This window comes from Oncorhynchus nerka, linkage group LG23 (assembly GCF_034236695.1).
Source record: "Oncorhynchus nerka isolate Pitt River linkage group LG23, Oner_Uvic_2.0, whole genome shotgun sequence".
Classification (NCBI taxonomy): domain Eukaryota; kingdom Metazoa; phylum Chordata; class Actinopteri; order Salmoniformes; family Salmonidae; genus Oncorhynchus; species Oncorhynchus nerka.
The window spans coordinates 19601155-19621797 of NC_088418.1; the positions used below are offsets into that span (position 1 = coordinate 19601155).

General features: G+C 45.0%; 1 long non-coding RNA gene across 1 annotated transcript in view; it reads right to left on the reverse strand.

Moving 5' to 3' along the window:
- Positions 1–275: 275 nt before the first annotated feature.
- The window catches only part of LOC115106414 (uncharacterized), an 81313-nt gene continuing 60945 nt past the window's right edge, over positions 276–20643 (reverse strand). Inside the window, exons 2-3 of the long non-coding RNA XR_003860039.2 lie at positions 3277–3339; positions 276–1278 (exon numbers count right to left, since the gene is read on the reverse strand). This is a non-coding gene — a long non-coding RNA (uncharacterized LOC115106414). The remainder of the gene's footprint in view (positions 1279–3276; positions 3340–20643) is intronic.

Genomic DNA, 20643 nt, shown 5'->3' on the forward strand with positions numbered 1-20643 from the left:
TGTGAGAAAACCTGCTGTGTTGTGTTGGGGGGGGAGACATGCTAATCAAACTACACAATAAAAATGCCATCAAACTAAGCTTAACCCCCCTTGCTCAGCCCCCAGTGCTTTCTAATCCCCGCTCCCAAGTCTTGATTCCCCCACAATGACTATTTCTCAGCAGTAGAGCAGGCTTTGAATATAGACCCCCCCACCCACCCCCCTTAGAAACACACTGCATGGGAAGTGTCACAAAGTTGCTGTCGGTGGGAACAAAGAACTCCAAGGCACTAGGGTTCCGCCGAGGCCTTTTTTATTTAGACACGTGGAGGAATAAACAAAACGAAACAAAGGACTGCCCCTCAGGCACCGCTTCTTTACTTTCTCCTTCCCTCTCTCTCTCTCTTCTCTCCCTTAAAGAAAGGATAATCTGCCATAGGATGTGACCACCCTTTCTCCAAAGCATTTGGACGTAAACAAACATAAGCCATACTTCCTTCACCAGTGTGTACTCCCTTTGAGCTTCAAAAACAAGTGTGTCACTAAAAGTAGGTCGTCCTGATATCATATGGCTCTTGTCTGTTAAAAACAGACTACAATACAGCACCAATCAGGTTCTCCATGCTGACTTCTGGAGCTGAAAACCATTACATTTAGACATGCTATTTAGATGCTAAAATAGTTTCTCATGCCAGTTTATCAGTCTGGTACTGATGCCCGCACCAGTTCCATGAGATGCCAGTCTCAGTTACTGATCTAGGGGACGTCTGGCCAGTCTGTGGCGTCCTCTCTCACTGTCCACGCCGCAACACCCCTCAACACGACTGGGTTCTCGCCCTTAGCACGGAGGGTATCAACTACCAATGAATGCGATGGATGATCGACGGATGTTGCGTCAGTGCCGGAGTCCCATTACCAGCCAAGACCGCCCTTCCCTTCCCAACCATACCCCACCATCCATACCCCAGCCAAGAGGCAAGCCCAGGCGTTTTCCAACCCAGTGTACACTCTCCGTGGTGGGGCTGGGTCGGCAGCCATCTGGGCCTTGGCGCTGGTACTACCCAGAGGCTGGAGGTGGAGAAACATCCAAAGAAATACAAACCAGATGGAATGAGGGATGGGATGGATGAGCAGAGAGGAGAGTGTGAGTCACTCTTTTTCAACTGGTTAATTCGTCTCTCTTCAGGACTAAGGGGTAGAGGGGGGCGTCTTTCTTCACACCCTCTCTGTCCCACTCAGCTTTCAGTAGAGGGAGAGGCTTGGGGGTCTTGTCCTCACACCATTTCTTCATATCACGTCCTGCATCAAGAAGAGAGAGGGAGGAAGTGAGCAAAGCGACAAAAATACTCACGTCTGATGTCCTTCCGACATTTCAAGTCATTACCCTTCATTTGCCATTTCAAGTCATTACCATTTGTGGGTTTGGATGTTCCACTAAATGTATGCATAAAATCCCACAGTTAATCTAATGCCACCTCACCGCCAACAGAAACGTAATCGTCCCTGGTATATCGTACAGTACTTGAAGTACGGTCGTTTGTTTTGGATGAGTAAGGTAGCATCACCGTAGCTCTTTAAATACTCAGTTACTTCTTTGTGCAAGACAGGAGAGGCAAAGAGCTAGACTCCCAAACTCCTCTTCTTCCACCATGAAACACACATACATCCACAAACGCAGACATGCACGCACACACACGTTACACACCAGGGCCGAATTGACTTCACGGCTGTCCTGTTTTCCTGCCATTACCATGGCAGAGTGTTTGTCACCGAGGAGGTGGCGGTGACCAGGGAGATGAAAGAAGGGATTAGGGAGGAAGCAGGAGAGAACAGATGTGTCTAGAGACCAGTCAGCGCCCGCCCGCCCGCCAGCACTGGTGAAAGGAGGAATAAAATAAAAAAGTGATCCACCACCAGGCTCCCGAGCACTCCTCCTTTCACTACTCCTCTCTTGTTCATCTCTCTTCCCCTGAACACTCCTCCTTTCACTACTCCTCCCTTGTTCATCTCTCTTCCCCTGAGCATTCCTCCTTTCAATACTCCTCCCTTGTTCATCTCTCTTCCCCTGAACACTCCTCCTTTCACTACTCCTCCCTTGTTCATCTCTCTTCCCCTGAGCACTCCTCCTTTCACTACTCCTCCCTTGTTCATCTCTCTTCCCCTGAGCACTCCTCCTTTCACTACTCCTCCCTTGTTCATCTCTCTTCCCCTGAGCACTCCTCCTTTCACTACTCCTCCCTTGTTCATCTCTCTTCCCCTGAGCACTCCTCCTTTCACTACTCCTCCCTTGTTCATCTCTTTTCCCCTGAGCACTTCTCCTTCAACTCATCCCTTGTTCATATTTCTTCCCTTGAGCACTCTGCACACACCTTCAAAGAGTAAAATAGAATTTACCCCATATAGAAGGATGTTGTCAGCGTTCGGCACCTGTCTTCACACCAAGAGAAAGAGAGAAATACAGAGAGTGTGTGAGAGTGAGAAAACAGATTCGCTGAGTGTTGTGTAGATATGCAGGAGCACATGGGGCCCAACTGGAGGGCATATTTCCATCCCATCATAGAACACAACAGAACAGATCTAAAACCTCCATGTTAGCCACAGGGCCAGGACCTTTTCATGAGCTAGGTCTGGTATGTGGCGGCAGGGTAGCCTAGTGGTTAGAGCGTTGGACTAGGAACCGAAAGGTTGCAAGTTCAAATCCCCGAGCTGACAAGGTACAAATCTGTCGTTCTGCCCTGAACAGGCAGTTAACCCACTGTTCCTAGTCATTGAAAATAAGAATTTGTTCTTAACTGACTTGCCTGGTTAAATAAAGGTAAAAAAAAAAAAAAATGTCAGTAGAGCAGGGGAGAGAGCGAGAGAAACAGAGAGAGAGAAACAGAGAGAGAGAAACAGAGAGAATTACTGTAGGGTGTCAGGTCTTGGCCAGTAAATGTCATTGAAAGGAAGGAGAATCAGAGCCTGTGTCGTCTCTAATGTTAAACTCAGAGCACTCAAGACCAGCACCTCATTTGAAAGGATATCTCTATAACTAATTACATTAAAGCAATATGTCACCTTCTAAAAGGAGGTCAAATGTTTATCGGATTATGTGGTACTTTAGGTATCTTTGATTGATTGTTCTACAAATATGTGAAGTGCTAAAGGATGTGCCATGATGATCAATGGATTACGTGCCATGAACACAATGGATTAAATCCATGGTTAACTACGTCATCATGTAAGTTTGAGGATTCATTGTGTGAACCAAAGGGTGACCATTGTGTGAATCAGTTTGACATTCTACCGGTTCCTTACCGGAATTCCCTGTTGTTTCATTTGCTCCAGGCATTCTGACTCGCCAAGGCATTTGTTACGCACCTGAGAGATAGAAAAGAGAAATTATCCTTGATTAGAAATGTCCTAATCTTCGGGCATTGTCACTCGTTTCGCATGCCTTTTTCTGAGAATCAAAAAGTATGAGCATGTGGTTTGTATTTGTTATTGTACTATAACTGTGGCCTATTGTGTGGATGACGACATCATGATTTAGCAATATCCAGAGCGTGAGAAAATGATCATGTTTAATTACAAAGTTGTTCATTTGGTTTACCGTCGAAAAAGCAGAGTGAAGGTCGAAAGAGTCTACCTTCACTCTGTTGATCCCATTGTGCCCTCTCCCCATCCGAAAACAAAACAGAATCATCCAATGGCTTTCAGCAGTGCTAACCAGTTGCCCTGACAACCAATACAGCGTTTCCAAGAAAACGAGAAAGTGAGAGAGCACTTCACTCGAAGAACCCCCTGCAAAGCTATTCAGTCCAGGAGTTTGCCTGGTTGAGAAATATGCTAATGGATAACAGCCCAGGGGTAAAAACAGGGACAAACAGAGTTATTTATCACGCTGTTAAATGTTCTAAGACAACTCTACATACTCCCCAGGAATGGTCTGTAGAGAGTTACAAAACAACAGCCTGAATTTAGGCAGAGATTTCACCCTTGACCCCTTTAGAACAGTGCCTCAACGAGCGTCCAGTCACAGAAATGTCAGCAGCAAGCCTTCTGGCCCTATCTTGTACAACACCCAATGGTGCCAATCCAATCCATTGAGCTCTGTATTCATTTCTATGGTTAAATCTGCCATGCTGACTCATTCCCATCAGGAGGCAAGCGTACTACGACAACGGCGAGTCAGTGTCAGTCCGACCAGAACCGCAGCTCCCTGCTCCCTCCCTTTCCCTCCCTGTGTGTACGGAGTGTCCTGTACTGCACTGTATTTATATACACTGAAGATCATTGCTCCCTCGGGACACACTGGTTGCGCCTCAAATAGAACCCTATTCCCTATATAGTGCCCTACTCTTGACGAGATTCCTGTGAGCCCTGGTCAAACGCAGGGCACTATGTAGGGGATAGGGTGCCCATTTGGGATATATTGAATCACTCACCAGGCTGATGGCTCTGGAGGGCAGCTTGCCGTCCTAGCAACCACCACCAATAAGAGTAAACCCAAGGAGAGAGCGTCTCAGACCGCACCCCCACCCCAGCCACCCCCGCCACAGCCAATCACAACAAACCAACTAACTAAAAACACAGCCTGTTTTGTACTTTATTTTTTGGGGAGGGATGTTCATTTCTCTCTCATGGGTAGAGAGGGTATTACATAAAACATCTGGTGCAACCAACTATTAGATAACTATCCCTGTAACATGATCCTACCCCTGAGATGCAAAGTTAGGGTCAGAATGATTTAACAGAGAGTGCAGTAGCATATAGCCCTCATCAATATCATCTTAAAAAGGTAGAAAACATTCACACAGACCAGGGCGTGGTCACTGAGCCTTCTAGGAGCAGTACTCCACACCCCCACTGGCCCTAACCCCACTGGCCCATAACCCCACTGGCCCTAACCCCACTGGCCCATAACCCCACTGGCCCATAACCCCACTGGCCCATAACCCCACTGGCCCTAACCCCACTGGCCCATAACCCCACTGGCCCATAACCCCACTGGCCCATAACCCCACTGGCCCATAACCCCACTGGCCCTAACCCCACTGGCCCATAACCCCACTGGCCCATAACCCCACTGGCCCATAACCCCACTGGCCCTTACCCCACTGGCCCATAACCCCCTGGCCCATAACCCCCTGGCCCATAACCCCCTGGCCCATAACCCCCTGGCCCATAACCCCACTGGCCCATAACCCCACTGGCCCATAACCCCACTGGCTCATAACCCCACTGGCCCTTACCCCACAGGCCCATAACCCCACAGGCCCATAACCCCACTGGCCCATAACCCCACAGGCCCTATCTCACTCCCACAGACCCTACCTCACTGGGCCTAACCCCACAGGTCCTACCTCACTGGGCCTAACCCCACAGGCCCTACCTCACTGGGCCTAACCCCACAGGCCCTACCTCACTGGCCCTAACCCCACAGGTCCTACCTCACTGGCCCTACCCCATTGGCCCTAACCCCACAGGCCCTACCTCACTGGCCCTAACTCTAAGCCAACCCCCTGGACTAGCCCAGCTCCAGCCATGGCTAGGTCCATATTCCATTTTCTTTGTTAAAGCAGTCATGTGTGTCATGTGAGATGTACACCCTGGTTCACGCAGCTTCCTGATAAAATCAGATTTCTGCCCTGCTATTGGCTGTGCTCCTGTGTTCATGTTCATTGGGCTAGACTAAGTTAGACTGGGCAGTACTAGTGAGGTAAACCGTAACAAGGCCTAATCATATTTGTCCAGGCCAGCACTGTCTCTCCACAGACTGAAGTCTACACTACACTACAGACGTCATACGCTCAGATTACTGTAACCATGTCAACGAGCCAAGCACCCTATCCAAACCACTTCCTAGTTTTGCTCACATGAAACACTGCTCCCCATTTGTTGTCCACTGCAACCAATATAGGAAATATGGACTCAAGTTTGATACATTTGCCAATGAACACATTTTCCCGACAATCCTCCTTCCCCTGCCGATACGGAACTAAGGCCAAACTGAAACTGAAACAGAGCGTACAACTGGATAAGAAAATGGGCTGCTAGTTTGTAAATTCTTCAACCTGGAAATGAGATTAACAAGCCTTTGGCTAAAACTGAGTACAGGAATGTGTTTGCTGGGTGCATATCAGGCCATTCTCTCTCTCTCTGTTATGGTGTGAACCTACTGTATACTGAATGTGTGTTGAGCTCAGGCTCTCTCTCTCTCTCTTTCTCTCTCTCTCTCTGCATTGTTACAGTATAAACCTCTATGGCAGTTCGCTGCTAGGTTCCGAGCAGGGCCTTGTCATTGCTCCTGATTAGAGGCAGACATGCTGGCTGACTATACAACTCCCAGCCCAGACCCAGTACACTGCTCCAGCTCACACCTCCAGTACTCCAGGACCCAGTACACTGCTCCAGCCCACACCTCCAGTACTCTAGGGCCCAAGTAGACTGCTCCAGCCCACACCTCCAGTACTCCAGGACCCAGTACACTGCTCCAGCCCACACCTCCAGTGCTCCAGGGCCCCAGTACAGTGCTCCAGCCCAAACCTCCAGTACTCCAGGGCCCCAGTACACTGCTCCAGCCACACCTCCAGTACTCCAGGGCCCCAGTACACTGCTCCAGCCCACACCTCCAGTACTCCAGGGCCCCAGTACACTGCTCCAGCCCACACCTTCAGTACTCCAGGGCCCCAGTACACTGCTCCAGCCCACACCTCCAGTACTCCAGGGCCCCAGTAGACTGCTCCAGCCCACACCTCCAGTACTCCAGGGCCCCAGTAGACTGCTCCAGCCCACACCTCCAGTACTCCAGGGCCCCAGTAGACTGCTCCAGCCCATACCTCCAGTACTCCAGGGCCCCAGTGGACTGCTCCAGCTCACACCTCCAGTACTCCAGGGCCCCAGTAGACTGCTCCAGCCCATACCTCCAGTACTCCAGGGCCCCAGTAGACTGCTCCAGCCCATACCTCCAGTACTCCAGGGCCCCAGTACACTGCTCCAGCCCACACCTCCTGTACTCCAGGGCCCCAGTAGACTGCTCCAGCCCATACCTCCAGTACTCCAGGGCCCCAGTAGACTGCTCCAGCCCATAACTCCAGTACTCCAGGGCCCCAGTACACTGCTCCAGCCCACACCTCCAGTACTCCAGGGCCCCAGTAGACTGCTCCAGCCCATACCTCCAGTACTCCAGGGTCCCAGTAGACTGCTCCAGCCCACACCTCCAGTACTCCAGGGCCCCAGTAGACTGCTCCAGCCCATACCTCCAGTACTCCAGGGCCCCAGTAGACTGCTCCAGCCCATACCTCCAGTACTCCAGGGCCCCAGTAGACTGCTCCAGCCCATAACTCCAGTACTCCAGGGCCCCAGTAGACTGCTCCAGCCCACACCTCCAGTACTCCAGGGCCCCAGTACACTGCTCCAGCCCACACCTCCAGTACTCCAGGGCCCCAGTAGACTGCTCCAGCCCATACCTCCAGTACTCCAGGGCCCCAGTAGACTGCTCCAGCCCATACCTCCAGTATTCCAGGGCCCCAGTACACTGCTCCAGCCCACACCTCCAGTACTCCAGGGCCCCAGTAGACTGCTCCAGCCCATACCTCCAGTACTCCAGGGCCCCAGTAGACTGCTCCAGCCCACACCTCCAGTACTCCAGGGCCCCAGTAGACTGCTCCAGGGCCGTGCACAGACATTCTGGAGGGCATATGCTCAACAACAAAAAAGGACCCCCTCCTGCAACCGCCGTCACAGATTTCTTGAGCAATTATTAAAAGAAGAGGGAAATCAGAACAATCTGATGAGTAAAGTACTTAGCAAAACTATTTTGAATAAATGCTGCATTTACTAACAATGACCAACACAATTCCAGTCAAAAGAGAAGATGGTACGAAATACACTGTACTTTAACCTACCATGACTATATCCAACCCAACTCCATTTGTTGCCACTATCATGTATCCCTGTGGTTTTCAAAAAAACTTTGGACCTGAGACACTCTAAAAAGGAGTTGTACAAAACTTGTGAGCCCCCGCGCACGCACATGCACGTGTTCACGCGCTCGCACCTTAGCTGTGCTAATTTAGCCGGTCATAGAGCTCGCCGGCTTGTAGTCCTAAAAATCTGGTTCGTTCAGCCGTCTCTATTGGAAAAATGAATCGTGAAAGAATAGGTCCGAGGTTAACACAGGCTTAGGAGACGTTCTAAGATATAATACCAGTCAGTAAACATGACCTTTATTCATTATGAAGCCTTAATGTGCTTTATGGGTTGACGCCCCCCCTTGGGTTGTGCCGTGGCGGAGATCTTTGTGGGCTATACTCGGCCTTGTCTCAGGATGGTAAGTTGGTGGTTGAAGATATCCCTCTAGTGGTGTGGGGGCTGTGCTTTGGCAAAGTGGGTAGGGTTATATCCATCCTGTTTGGCCCTGTCCGGGGGTATCATCGGATGTGGCCACAGTGTCTCCTGACTCCTCCTGTCTCAGCCTCCAGTATTTATGCTGCAGTAGTTTATGTGTTGGGGGGCTAGGGTCAGTCTGTTAAATCTGGAGTATTTATCTTGTCTTATCCAGTGTCCTGTGTGATTTTAAGTATGCTCTCTCTAATTCTCTCTTTCTCTCTCTCTCTCGGAGGACCTGAGCCCTATGACCATGCCTCAGGACTACCTGGCATGATGACTCCTTGCTGTCCCCAGTCCACCTGGCCGTGCTGCTGCTCCAGTTTCAACTGTTCTGCCTGCGGCCATGGAACCCTGACCTGTTCACCGGACGTGCTACCTGTCTCAGACCTGCTGTTTTCAACTCTCTAGAGACAGCAGGAGCGGTAGAGATACTCTCAATGATCGGCTATGAAAAGCCAACTGACATTTACTCCCGAGGTGCTGACTTGTTGCAGCCTCGACAACTACTGTGATTATTATTATTTGACCATGCTGGTCATTTATGAACATTTGAACATCTTGGCGATGTTCTGTTATAATCTCCACCCGGCACAGCCAGAAGAGGACTGGCCACCCCTCATAGCCTGGTTCCTCTCTAGGTTTCTTTCTAGGTTTTGGCCTTTCTAGGGAGTTTTTCCTAGCCACCGTGCTTCTACACCTGCATTGCTTGCTGTTTGGGGTTTTAGGCTGGGTTTCTGTACAGCACTTTGATGTATCAGCTGATGTAAGAAGGGCTATATAAATACATTAGATTTGATTTATGGGCTTTTTTTAATTACATAAATTCTTCAAAATTCACAAAAAGTGATGTTAGCTGATGAAGATGGTCTCGTATAACAAAAAATATAAGATCTCCTAAGCCTGTGTTGACCACAGACCTTATTTTTGGCGAATGTCCTATGGATGATAAATGTAGGCCTGTTCTGTTTTTGCCATGCAAAACTGGAGGAAATGAAACAAATCCTTTCTGGTTACTAATTTGGATACGCTCGCCTGAGCATAGATGAGAATTTAACGACGACTTGCGGGCAGTGAGTTCAGAAAAACAACGACAAAAAAGTATACAATTTTTGCTGATATTATACCAAAGGGCACTTTGGAGACTGGAAGGGCAAAGGGGAATGTGCTCTGCACAGGTAGAGCCCTATCTGTGCACCTGCCTGCACTTCTCTGGCCCACTCCTCCAGTACTCCAGGCATCCACTACACTGCTCCAACAATAGCAGCCCCGCTGTTCAGCCCAGCGCTGCTCAGTCAGCCAACAGCAGATTGGCCAGGTACAGGGTCCACATCACCCAGCTTCAGACACCACAGAGAGCACAGCATACACTTAACCCTTACAGCAGTGTGGACTCTCTTATAAGGAGTGATTGAGACGAATACCGTACTAAACAGCATTTTCAATGGATAATTATTCCACCTCTCTCTCTCTCTCTAATCCTGCTCTGCTCTATTATCCTTCCACGACATTTTCCCTCTTTCAAATCAGGATGAGTTATGATGGTTAAATGTCAAACTTAACATCCTCACTAACTTTCCCATCCTCTCTTTTGTTTATGCACACACCTCTACGTGTGTTCTCAAAGTGACATGTTCATGTAGACACACACACACACACACACACACACACACCATTGGGCCTCTCATCTCCTGTCTCTTATGAAATACTGCATGGCATCTGGTAGTGGTGGAAAAAGTACCCAATTGTCATGCTTGAGTAGAACAATCTATATATACACTACCTTTCAAAAGTTTGGGGTCACTTAGAAATGTCCTTGTTTTTGAAAGAAAATATAATTTTTTTGGTCCATTAAATAACATCAAATTGATCAGAAATACAGTGTAGACATAGTTAATGTTGTAAATGACTAGCTGGAAACGGCTGATTTTTAATGGAATATCTACCTAGGCCCATTATCAGCAACCATCACTCCTGTGTTCCAATGGCACGTTGTGTTAGCTAATCCAAGTTTATCATTTTAAAAGGCTAATTGATTATTAGAAAAAACATTTGCAATGATGTTAGCACAGCTGAAAACTGTTGATCTGATTAAAGAAGCAATAAAACTGGCCTTCTTTAGACTAGTTGAGTATCTGGAGCATCAGCATTTATGGGTTCGATTACAGGCTCAAAATGGCTAGAAACAAAGAACTTTCTTCTGAAACTCCTCAGTCTATTCTTGTTCTGAGAAATGAAGGCTATTCCATGCGAGAAATTGCCAAGAAACTGAAGATCTTGTACAACGATGTGTACTACCCCCTTCACAGAGCAGCGTAAACAGGCATTAATCAGAAGAGAAAGAGGAGTGGGAGGCCCCGGTGTACAACTGAGCAAGAGGACAAGTACATTAGAGTGTCTAGTTTGACAAACAGACGCCTCACAAGTCCTCAACTAGCAGCTTCCTTAAATAGTACCCGCAAAACACCAGTCTCAACATCAACAGTGACGAGGCGACTCCGGAATGCAGTCCTTCTAGGCAGAGTTCCTTTGTCCAGTGTCTGTGTTCTTTTACCCATCTTAATCTTTTCTTTTTATTGGCCAGTCTGAGGTCTTTTTCTTTACAACTCAGATTTTTAAAACAATTTTCTACATTGTAGAATAACAGTGAAGACATCAAAACTATGAAGTAACACATAACACATGAAATAAATCATGTAGTAACCAAGAAAGTGTTAAACAAATCAAAATATAAATTCTTCAAAGTACCGATTGCTTTGATGACAGCTAGCACACTCTTGGCATTCTCTCAACCAGCTTCACCTGGAATGCTTTCCCAACAGACTTGTCCTGTTGGAAAACACATGATAGTCTCACTAAGCGCAAACCAGATGGGATGGCGTATTGCTGCAGAATGCTCTGGTAGCCATGCTGGTTAAGTGTGCCTTGAATTCTAAATAAATCACAGACAGTGTCAACAGCAAAGCACCCCCAGCAAAGCTGACATCAAGGCAAAGGGTGGCTACTTCAAAGAATCAAAAATATTAAATATGATTTGTCATTTGTTGAACACTTTTTTGGTTACTACATGATTCCATATGTGTTATTTCATAGTTATGATGTCTTCACTATTATTCCACAATGTAATAGTAAAAAAAACAAAAAAAAACTCTTGAGTGGGTGTGTGCAAACTTTTGACTGGCACTGTATATAAATAGTAAAGTAAAGTACAGATACCCAAAAAAACAACTTAAAGTAGTACTTCAAAGTATTTTTTACTTAAGTACTTTACACCACTGGAATCAGTTTAGGTAATGACAGACCATGTGGGGAGAGAAAGAATGAGAGAGAGTTGTCTGTCTCCAAACCCTGGTCTTAACAGCTCTGCCTGGGCACTAACTCCTGCAAACAGTTATTAGCCATTTAGCTAGTGGGCCCACATAATTACACGATCAGCCTGTGCCAGTGCTTTCACGCCTTTGATTGGCGGTTGGTAGGGGCTCTGCTCGTTAGGGATAAGTGGCTTGGTGTTTGTACTAATGCCAACCCAAGGAAGAGAGATGTGCCAATGCAGAAGAACACTATCCCAACCTCCCTGCATCCTTAACAAGCAATATGTAGAGCTATCAGACATTGGCATTTGAGGGTTGTATTTATGATGAAGTTCAGGGAATTTATGAGGTGTTTCTATGCCATTTTGCCACACTGTACGTAGGTCATTTCCTCTGAGTCCATTCAGAAACCCATACATTCATATTCCCAGCAGATATGTCACACAAACAGTCCATTGGGAGTCTCACACTCTATCTCCCCTGTAGTATTTTGACATTGATTCCACATACAGAGGAATGCTAGGAGGACCAGCCTCCTAGAGAGGGTTTCGCAATTAGTCTCAGTATTCCACACATCTGGAGATGTCCCTCTTTAGAGAATTATGTTTCTGGGAAGGAGCCTCACAAGCCTAGCTTCACATGCTTCTCCCAACACACACACACACACACACACACACACACACACACACACACACACGTGACTGCATAATGTATACACACATACAAATACACACACACACGGGCAGGGTTGGGGAGTAACAGGATTACTTGTAATCTGTATTGTAACAAATAAAATCTGTTACATTAACAACTAAAATATTCTAATCGGATTATAGATACTTTTGAAAAACTAGATGACTACTTCTAGGATTACTTTTAAATTAAGTAAGGATGTTTGAGAAAAAAAAAATATTTGACACCTTTTCTGTTTTCTCAATGACATTCAAATCAGCATTGAAAAAAAGCACGAGTTGAAGTTCGTTCCGCCTGAGCGAGACTGACCACAAGTCAGAGACCACTATGACAAATCACCAAATGCATCTGATGAATAAGCTTTTGTAGGCTACAGTCCAAGCTATGTCTTCCAATGGTGCGACTGCTGTCGGCATCCAAAGATTATCCACGCTTGGAGTTAAGGAGTTAAGCCTACGGGCTGGGAGATACAGATATCACTTGTTATTGATATGTGACTTGTTTCAGGAAACTAGGCATATGTCGCGCATCAATACTTCACAGGACCGCCAGTTGAACATAAACTCTTTTTTTTTTAAATCAAAATGTTTTTTTGGGCAGTAATGCCTTCTGGAACATGTGATCTTTCATGTGCTTTAATAACAAACTTGTACGCCATCTGTAAATACAAATAAAATGGTTAAATTACGAGCCTAGTTGGTTTAGCCATGGAAAAAGTCAGCAAATATCCTGCTAGCCATGATTGGCTGAGATAATGAGGGGTTGGACATGCTGAGAGATGAGTTCAGAGTTCGGATTGGTCTGCCATGTAGAACGCTTCTATCTATATTATGAGCTATGTGTAGGTAATGTGTAGGTAATCCTTTCTAACGTGGCTTTTTTGAAAGATATCACGTAGTAGAACTGCATAAGTGTTGCTCTCCACTTTCTGGAGGACCAAGTTTTGAAATCAGTGGAATTATAGTATGGTAGCTAAGGAGATGGAGAAAATTCTGGCATTTGATTGCAAATATGCAGACAGAGTCGAAAAGAGAACACACAGAAGGCTGTTGTATAAAACACCTGTACGGATTACATCTTCAATCTAAGGGCAACCATGGCATCCATGACAGAGAGAGAAAAGCATCTATCCATTTAGCTACATTTTCAGATATTATATGTTTCAATTATTTTTTCAGAAAGTCATTTTCATTTCAAGTTAAAGTGTACTGTTAGCTAGCTAACTAACTAACGTTAGCTGACTGGCTAGATAGCTAATGTTACATGTATGATTTGTGTAGTAATATTATTTGTATCTCAGAGACAGTTGCATTGCTAATTATAGCCTAATGTTAGCTATCTAACATTGAACCTGGTTGGTTAACTACCTGCAGATTCATGCAGGGTAGTAATGTTATGAGTTGGGATTATGGTTCATTGTTTAGTTAGCTAGCTACATGTCTAAACAAAAGATTCCACTATGCAAGTAACTATTTCAATAGAATGTTTTATGATGTCCCTGCGAAAACTGTTGATAGACGTAGCTGGTAAATTCACTATCTACGTTGATTTCAGAGCAGTCTCGTCTGAGTGTGCCAGAGCGCAGAATAACTGATGAATTTATGAACGCTCAACACCTGTTGAATATGGACGGTGTCAGTAAACATTGGCAAAAAAGCGTAATTACATTTTTGCCAGCAGCACAGTTGCAGTCACCAACTCTCTGGATAACACAAAAACAGCCTAACCAGCTCTGCCAGGGCGAGTAAAATGGTCAGAGTGAGATGTTGTCTGGAGGTAGCTAGCAAGCTAGCCAACGTTAGCCAATTAGCTTGGGTGCTTAACTGCTGTTGTTAAGTTAGAATGCTCGGATCAACCCTACTTTACGAACGGACAGTCTGACAACGCTCTGAATTTAAGAACGGACAGTATGACAACGCTCTGAATTTACGAACGGACAGTCTGACAATGCTCTGAATTTAGAAACGGACAGTCTGACAATGCTCTGAATTTACGAACGGACAGTCTGACAACGCTCTGAATTTAGAAACGGACAGTCTGACAATGCTCTGAATTTACGAACGGACAGTATGACAACGCTCTGAATTTAGAAACGGACAGACTGACAACGCTCTGAATTTAGAAACGGACAGACTGACAACGCTCTGAATTTACGAACGGACAGTCTGACAACACTCTGAGTTTACGAACGGACAGTCTGACAACGCTCTGAATTTACGAACGGACAGTCTGACAATGCTCTGAGTTTACGAACGGACAGTCTGACAACGCTCTGAATTTACGAACGGATAGTCTGACAACGCTCTGAGTTTACGAACGGACAGTCTGACAATGCTCTGAATTTACGAACGGACAGTCTGACAATGCTCTGAATTTAGAAACGGACAGTCTGACAATGCTCTGAATTTAGAAACGGACAGACTGACAATGCTCTGAGTTTACGGACAGTCTGACAATGCTCTGAATTTAGAAACGGACAGTCTGACAATGCTCTGAATTTACGAACGGACAGACTGACAATGATCTGAATTTAGAAACGGACAGTCTGACAACACTCTGAGTTTACGAACGGACAGTCTGACAACGCTCTGAATTTACGAACGGACAGTCTGACAATGCTCTGAGTTTACGAACGGACAGTCTGACAACGCTCTGAATTTACGAATGGATAGTCTGACAACGCTCTGAGTTTACGAACGGACAGTCTGACAACGCTCTGAATTTAGAAACGGACAGTCTGACAACGCTCTGAATTTAGAAACGGACAGTCTGACAATGCTCTGAATTTAGAAACGGACAGACTGACAACGCTCTGAATTTACGAACGGACAGTCTGACAACGCTCTGAATTTACGAACGGACAGTCTGACAATGCTCTGAATTTAGAAACGGACAGACTGACAACGCTCTGAATTTACGAACGGACAGTCTGACAACGCTCTGAATTTACGAACGGACAGTCTGACAATGCTCTGAATTTAGAAACGGACAGTCTGACAACGCTCTGAGTTTACGAACGGACAGTCTGACAACGCTCTGAATTTACGAACGGACAGTCTGACAACGCTCTGAATTTACGAACGGACAGTCTGACAACGCTCTGAATTTACAAACGGACAGTCTGACAACGCTCTGAATTTAGAAACGGACAGACTGACAATGCTCTGAGTTTACGGACAGTCTGACAATGCTCTGAATTTAGAAACGGACAGTCTGACAATGCTCTGAATTTACGAACGGACAGACTGACAATGATCTGAATTTAGAAACGGACAGTCTGACAACACTCTGAGTTTACGAACGGACAGTCTGACAACGCTCTGAATTTACGAACGGACAGTCTGACAATGCTCTGAGTTTACGAACGGACAGTCTGACAACGCTCTGAATTTACGAATGGATAGTCTGACAACGCTCTGAGTTTACGAACGGACAGTCTGACAACGCTCTGAATTTAGAAACGGACAGTCTGACAACGCTCTGAATTTAGAAACGGACAGTCTGACAATGCTCTGAATTTAGAAACGGACAGACTGACAACGCTCTGAATTTACGAACGGACAGTCTGACAACGCTCTGAATTTCTGAAACGGACAGTCTGACAATGCTCTGAATTTAGAAACGGACAGACTGACAACGCTCTGAATTTACGAACGGACAGTCTGACAACGCTCTGAATTTAGAAACGGACAGTCTGACAATGCTCTGAATTTAGAAACGGACAGTTCTGAGTTTACGAACGGACAGTCTGACAACGCTCTGAATTTACGAACGGACAGTCTGACAACGCTCTGAATTTACGAACGGACAGTCTGACAACGCTCTGAATTTACAAACGGACAGTCTGACAACGCTCTGAATTTAGAAACGGACAGACTGACAATGCTCTGAGTTTACGGACAGTCTGACAATGCTCTGAATTTAGAAACGGACAGTCTGACAATGCTCTGAATTTACGAACGGACAGACTGACAATGCTCTGAATTTAGAAACGGACAGTCTGACAACACTCTGAGTTTACGAACGGACAGTCTGACAACGCTCTGAATTTACGAACGGACAGTCTGACAATGCTCTGAGTTTACGAACGGACAGTCTGACAATGCTCTGAGTTTACGAACGGACAGTCTGACAATGCTCTGAATTTACGAACGGACAGTCTGACAATGCTCTGAATTTAGAAACAGACAGTCTGACAATGCTCTGAATTTAGAAACGGACAGACTGACAACGCTCTGAATTTACGAACGGACAGTCTGACAACGCTCTGAATTTACGAACGGACAGTCTGACAATGCTCTGAATTTAGAAACGGACAGACTGACAACGCTCTGAATTTAAGGTCCACTCAAAACGGACAGTCTGACAACGCTCTGAATTTACGAACGGACAGTCTGACAATGCTCTGAATTTAGAAACGGACAGTCTGACAACGCTCTGAATTTACGAACGGACAGTCTGACAACGCTCTGAATTTACGAACGGACAGTCTGACAACGCTCTGAATTTAGAAACGGACAGTCTGACAATGCTCTGAATTTAGAAACGGACAGACTGACAATGCTCTGAGTTTACGAACGGACAGTCTGACAACGCTCTGAATTTAGAAACGGACAGTCTGACAACACTCTGAGTTTACGAACGGACAGTCTGACAATGCTCTGAATTTACGAACGGACAGTCTGACAACGCTCTGAATTTACGAACGGACAGTCTGACAACGCTCTGAATTTACAAACGGACAGTCTGACAACGCTCTGAATTTAGAAACGGACAGACTGACAATGCTCTGAGTTTACGGACAGTCTGACAATGCTCTGAATTTAGAAACGGACAGTCTGACAATGCTCTGAATTTACGAACGGACAGACTGACAATGCTCTGAATTTAGAAACGGACAGTCTGACAACACTCTGAGTTTACGAACGCCCAGAGCACATTCCGGCACTCCAGATTAAATTTATGAACACACCCATAGTATAAGCCAGCCTTTAGTCTTGACATCTTTTTTTGTTTAATACATAGCCTCATGTGAATCCTTAAAGAGATGGGTGGGGCTCGAGCTTAAGAGGGTGTGAACGATGCTGAATGGGTGTAGACAAAGAAGAGCTCTCCAGTAGGTACCAAACATTTAAGGTCCATTTTCTCAAAATCGAAGTTACACGTTTATCAACATTCAAGGCAGAATTACTTTCCCATTGTTCCTCAACTGTAGTATCTGATATACCATTTTCTAGCTCTGAGTCTCTACTTTTATCAAAATTTAAAAAATACAATTTAAATCGTTGCTACATAAGACCGAATCGAGCTGGTCGGTCACATATCTACAAACCGTATTTATGTGAATCACACTGCTGCAATCTCATTTAGCTAGGCCTATTTTCCCCTTGTGGATTTTGTGGATGGCTGTTCACAAATGTACAGTGTATGTGTATTTTAACCTAATAATGGTTGAATAGAAGAAGTTTAAGCTGCCTTTCAAATCACTGGTTTTGCCACCAGTGGACATTCATAGAAAATGACTCAAGTAAAGGTGAAAGTCACCCAGTAAAATACTACTTGAGCAAAAGTATAAAAGTATTTGGTTTTAAATACACATACGTATCAAAAGTAAAAGTATAAATAATTTCAAATTCCTTATATTAAGCAAACCCGACTGCACAATTTCCTTTAAAATTATTTTTTATTATGGACAACCAGGGGAACACTCCAATGCTCAGACATCATTTACAAACTAAGCATTTGTGTTTAGTGAGCCCACCAGACAGTAGCAATGACCAGGGTTGTTATCTTGATTAATGCGTGAATTGGACCATTTTTCTGTCCAAATGTGATGAGTACTTAAAAAAAACAACACATTGCTCAATCTAATTCGTAGTGATTTTAAAAAGTCCATAGACCTAATGGACGCACTTAGAGGGGAAATCTGTAGTTGCTACAGTACATCCATATTTTGACTTATAAATGAATGATATATGGACCCATTGATTCTTGAAGAATATAACTTATAAATACAAGCTTGTTTTTCCTCCAATGTTTGTAAACATTGCAAATGTAAACAAACGCTGTACAGCCTCAACACATGGTTAAAACAATAATGTTGACATCATGGATGGTCAGTCCTTGGAGCTCTGTCTATTAATCTGAGAGTGGTTACATTTCTCCAGGCCCATCCCTCAGCTTTTGACTAAAACAAAGGCGGGGTTAGTTGCTTTGTTATTGTTTCAACTGTGGGTTTCCCCTTTAAACAGCTGCCAATTATTGAGATATCAAAGTGTCACCAACAAAAACACAAACAATAGGCCTATAGAAAATGCAGCATATGGCATACATCTTTCACTTGCAAATATTCACTTTTTGGTAGTGCTCAAAGCATGCTATTCCATGAGAGCAGCATTTCTTTTTCAACTCGAAACAATGAGCCCAATTAGTACTCCATGACAACAAAACCATAAACAACAGAGTAGGCTAATAAGTCCTTCATATTTCCACGTCCTATTCTGGAAGATCAAGGGGTATTAAAATGAATCGGAATGACTGGAAATCTAACAGACTTTGGTTTATAATGTAAAGCTATAACCTAAATCGTATTATTATCTGTAGTAGAAAGCAATGGGTTAGAGTAAGCCTACATAATCAACCCATAAAGTAAAATGCAACATCCATTTATGGCCAGGGCTATGTAAAACTGTAACATTGATTTATCCTGCAATAGATGTCGTTCAATTGGTAATATACATTTTTGTCTTCTGCCTCTTAAGGGGAAAGTAATCTAAATGTAACCGAAAGTAATCAGATTATGTTAATGTATGGGAAAAGGAAAATAAAATGGGGAACGTATGGGACAATAAAAAGTTACATTACTGATTACAATTTTAAACAGGTAACTAGCAACAATAACGAATTACATTTAGAACGTAACCTACCCAACCCGGCAAATGGGCGCACACACACACACACACACACAGAAACACACACACACAGAAACACACACACACACAGAAACACACACACACACAGAAACACACACACACACAGAAACACACACACACACAGAAACACACACACACAGAAACAAACACACACAGAAACACACACACACAGAAACACACACACACAGAAACACACACACACAGAAACACACACACAGAAACACACACACACACACAGAAACACACACACAGAAACACACACACATACAGAAACACACACACACAGAAACACACACATACAGAAACACACACACAGAAACACACACAGACAGAAACACACACACACAGAAACACACACACAGAAACACACACACACACACACACAGAAACACACACACACAGAAACACACACACACAGAAACACACACACAGAAACACACACACTCACACAGAAACACACACACACAGAAACACACACACATACAGAAACACACACACACAGAAACACACACATACAGAAACACACACACAGAAACACACACACACACAGAAACACACACACACAGAAACACACACACACCGAAACACACACACACACAGAAACACACGGAAACACACACACATCTGCGTACATACAGTGTCTTCGGAAAGTATTCAGACCCCTTAACTTTTTCTACATTTTGTTACGTTACAGCCTTATTCTAAAATGGATTCAGTTGTTTTTTTCCCCTTATCAATCCACACACAATAACCCATAATGACAAAGCAAAAACTTTCATCCGACCAGAGAATCTTGTTTCTCATGATCAGGGAGTCTTTAGGTGCCTTTTGGCAAACTCTAAGCGGGCTGTCATGTGCCTTTAACTGAGGAGTGGTTTTCTTCTGGCCACTCTACCATAAAGGCCTGATTGGTGAAGTGCTGCAGAGATGGTTGTCCATCTGGAAGGTTCTCCCACCTCCACAGAGGATCTCTAAACTCTGTCAGAGTGACCATCAGGTTCTTGATAACTTCACTGACCTAGGCCCTACTCCCCCGATTGCTCAGTTTGGTTGGGCGGGGAAGAGTCTTGGTGGTTCCAAACATCTCCCATTTAAGAATGATGGAGGCCACTGTGTTCTTGGGGATCTGCAATGCTGCAGGAATGTTTTGGTACCCTTCCCCAGATCTGTGCCTCGACACAATCCTGTCTCGGAGCCCTACGGACAATTCCTTCGACCTCGTGGCTTGGTTTTTGCTCTGACATGCACTGTCAGCTGTGGGACCTCATATAGACAGGTGTGTGCCTTACCAAATCATGTCCAATCAATTGAATTTACCACCGGTGGACTCTAATCAAGTTGTGGAAACATCTGAAGGA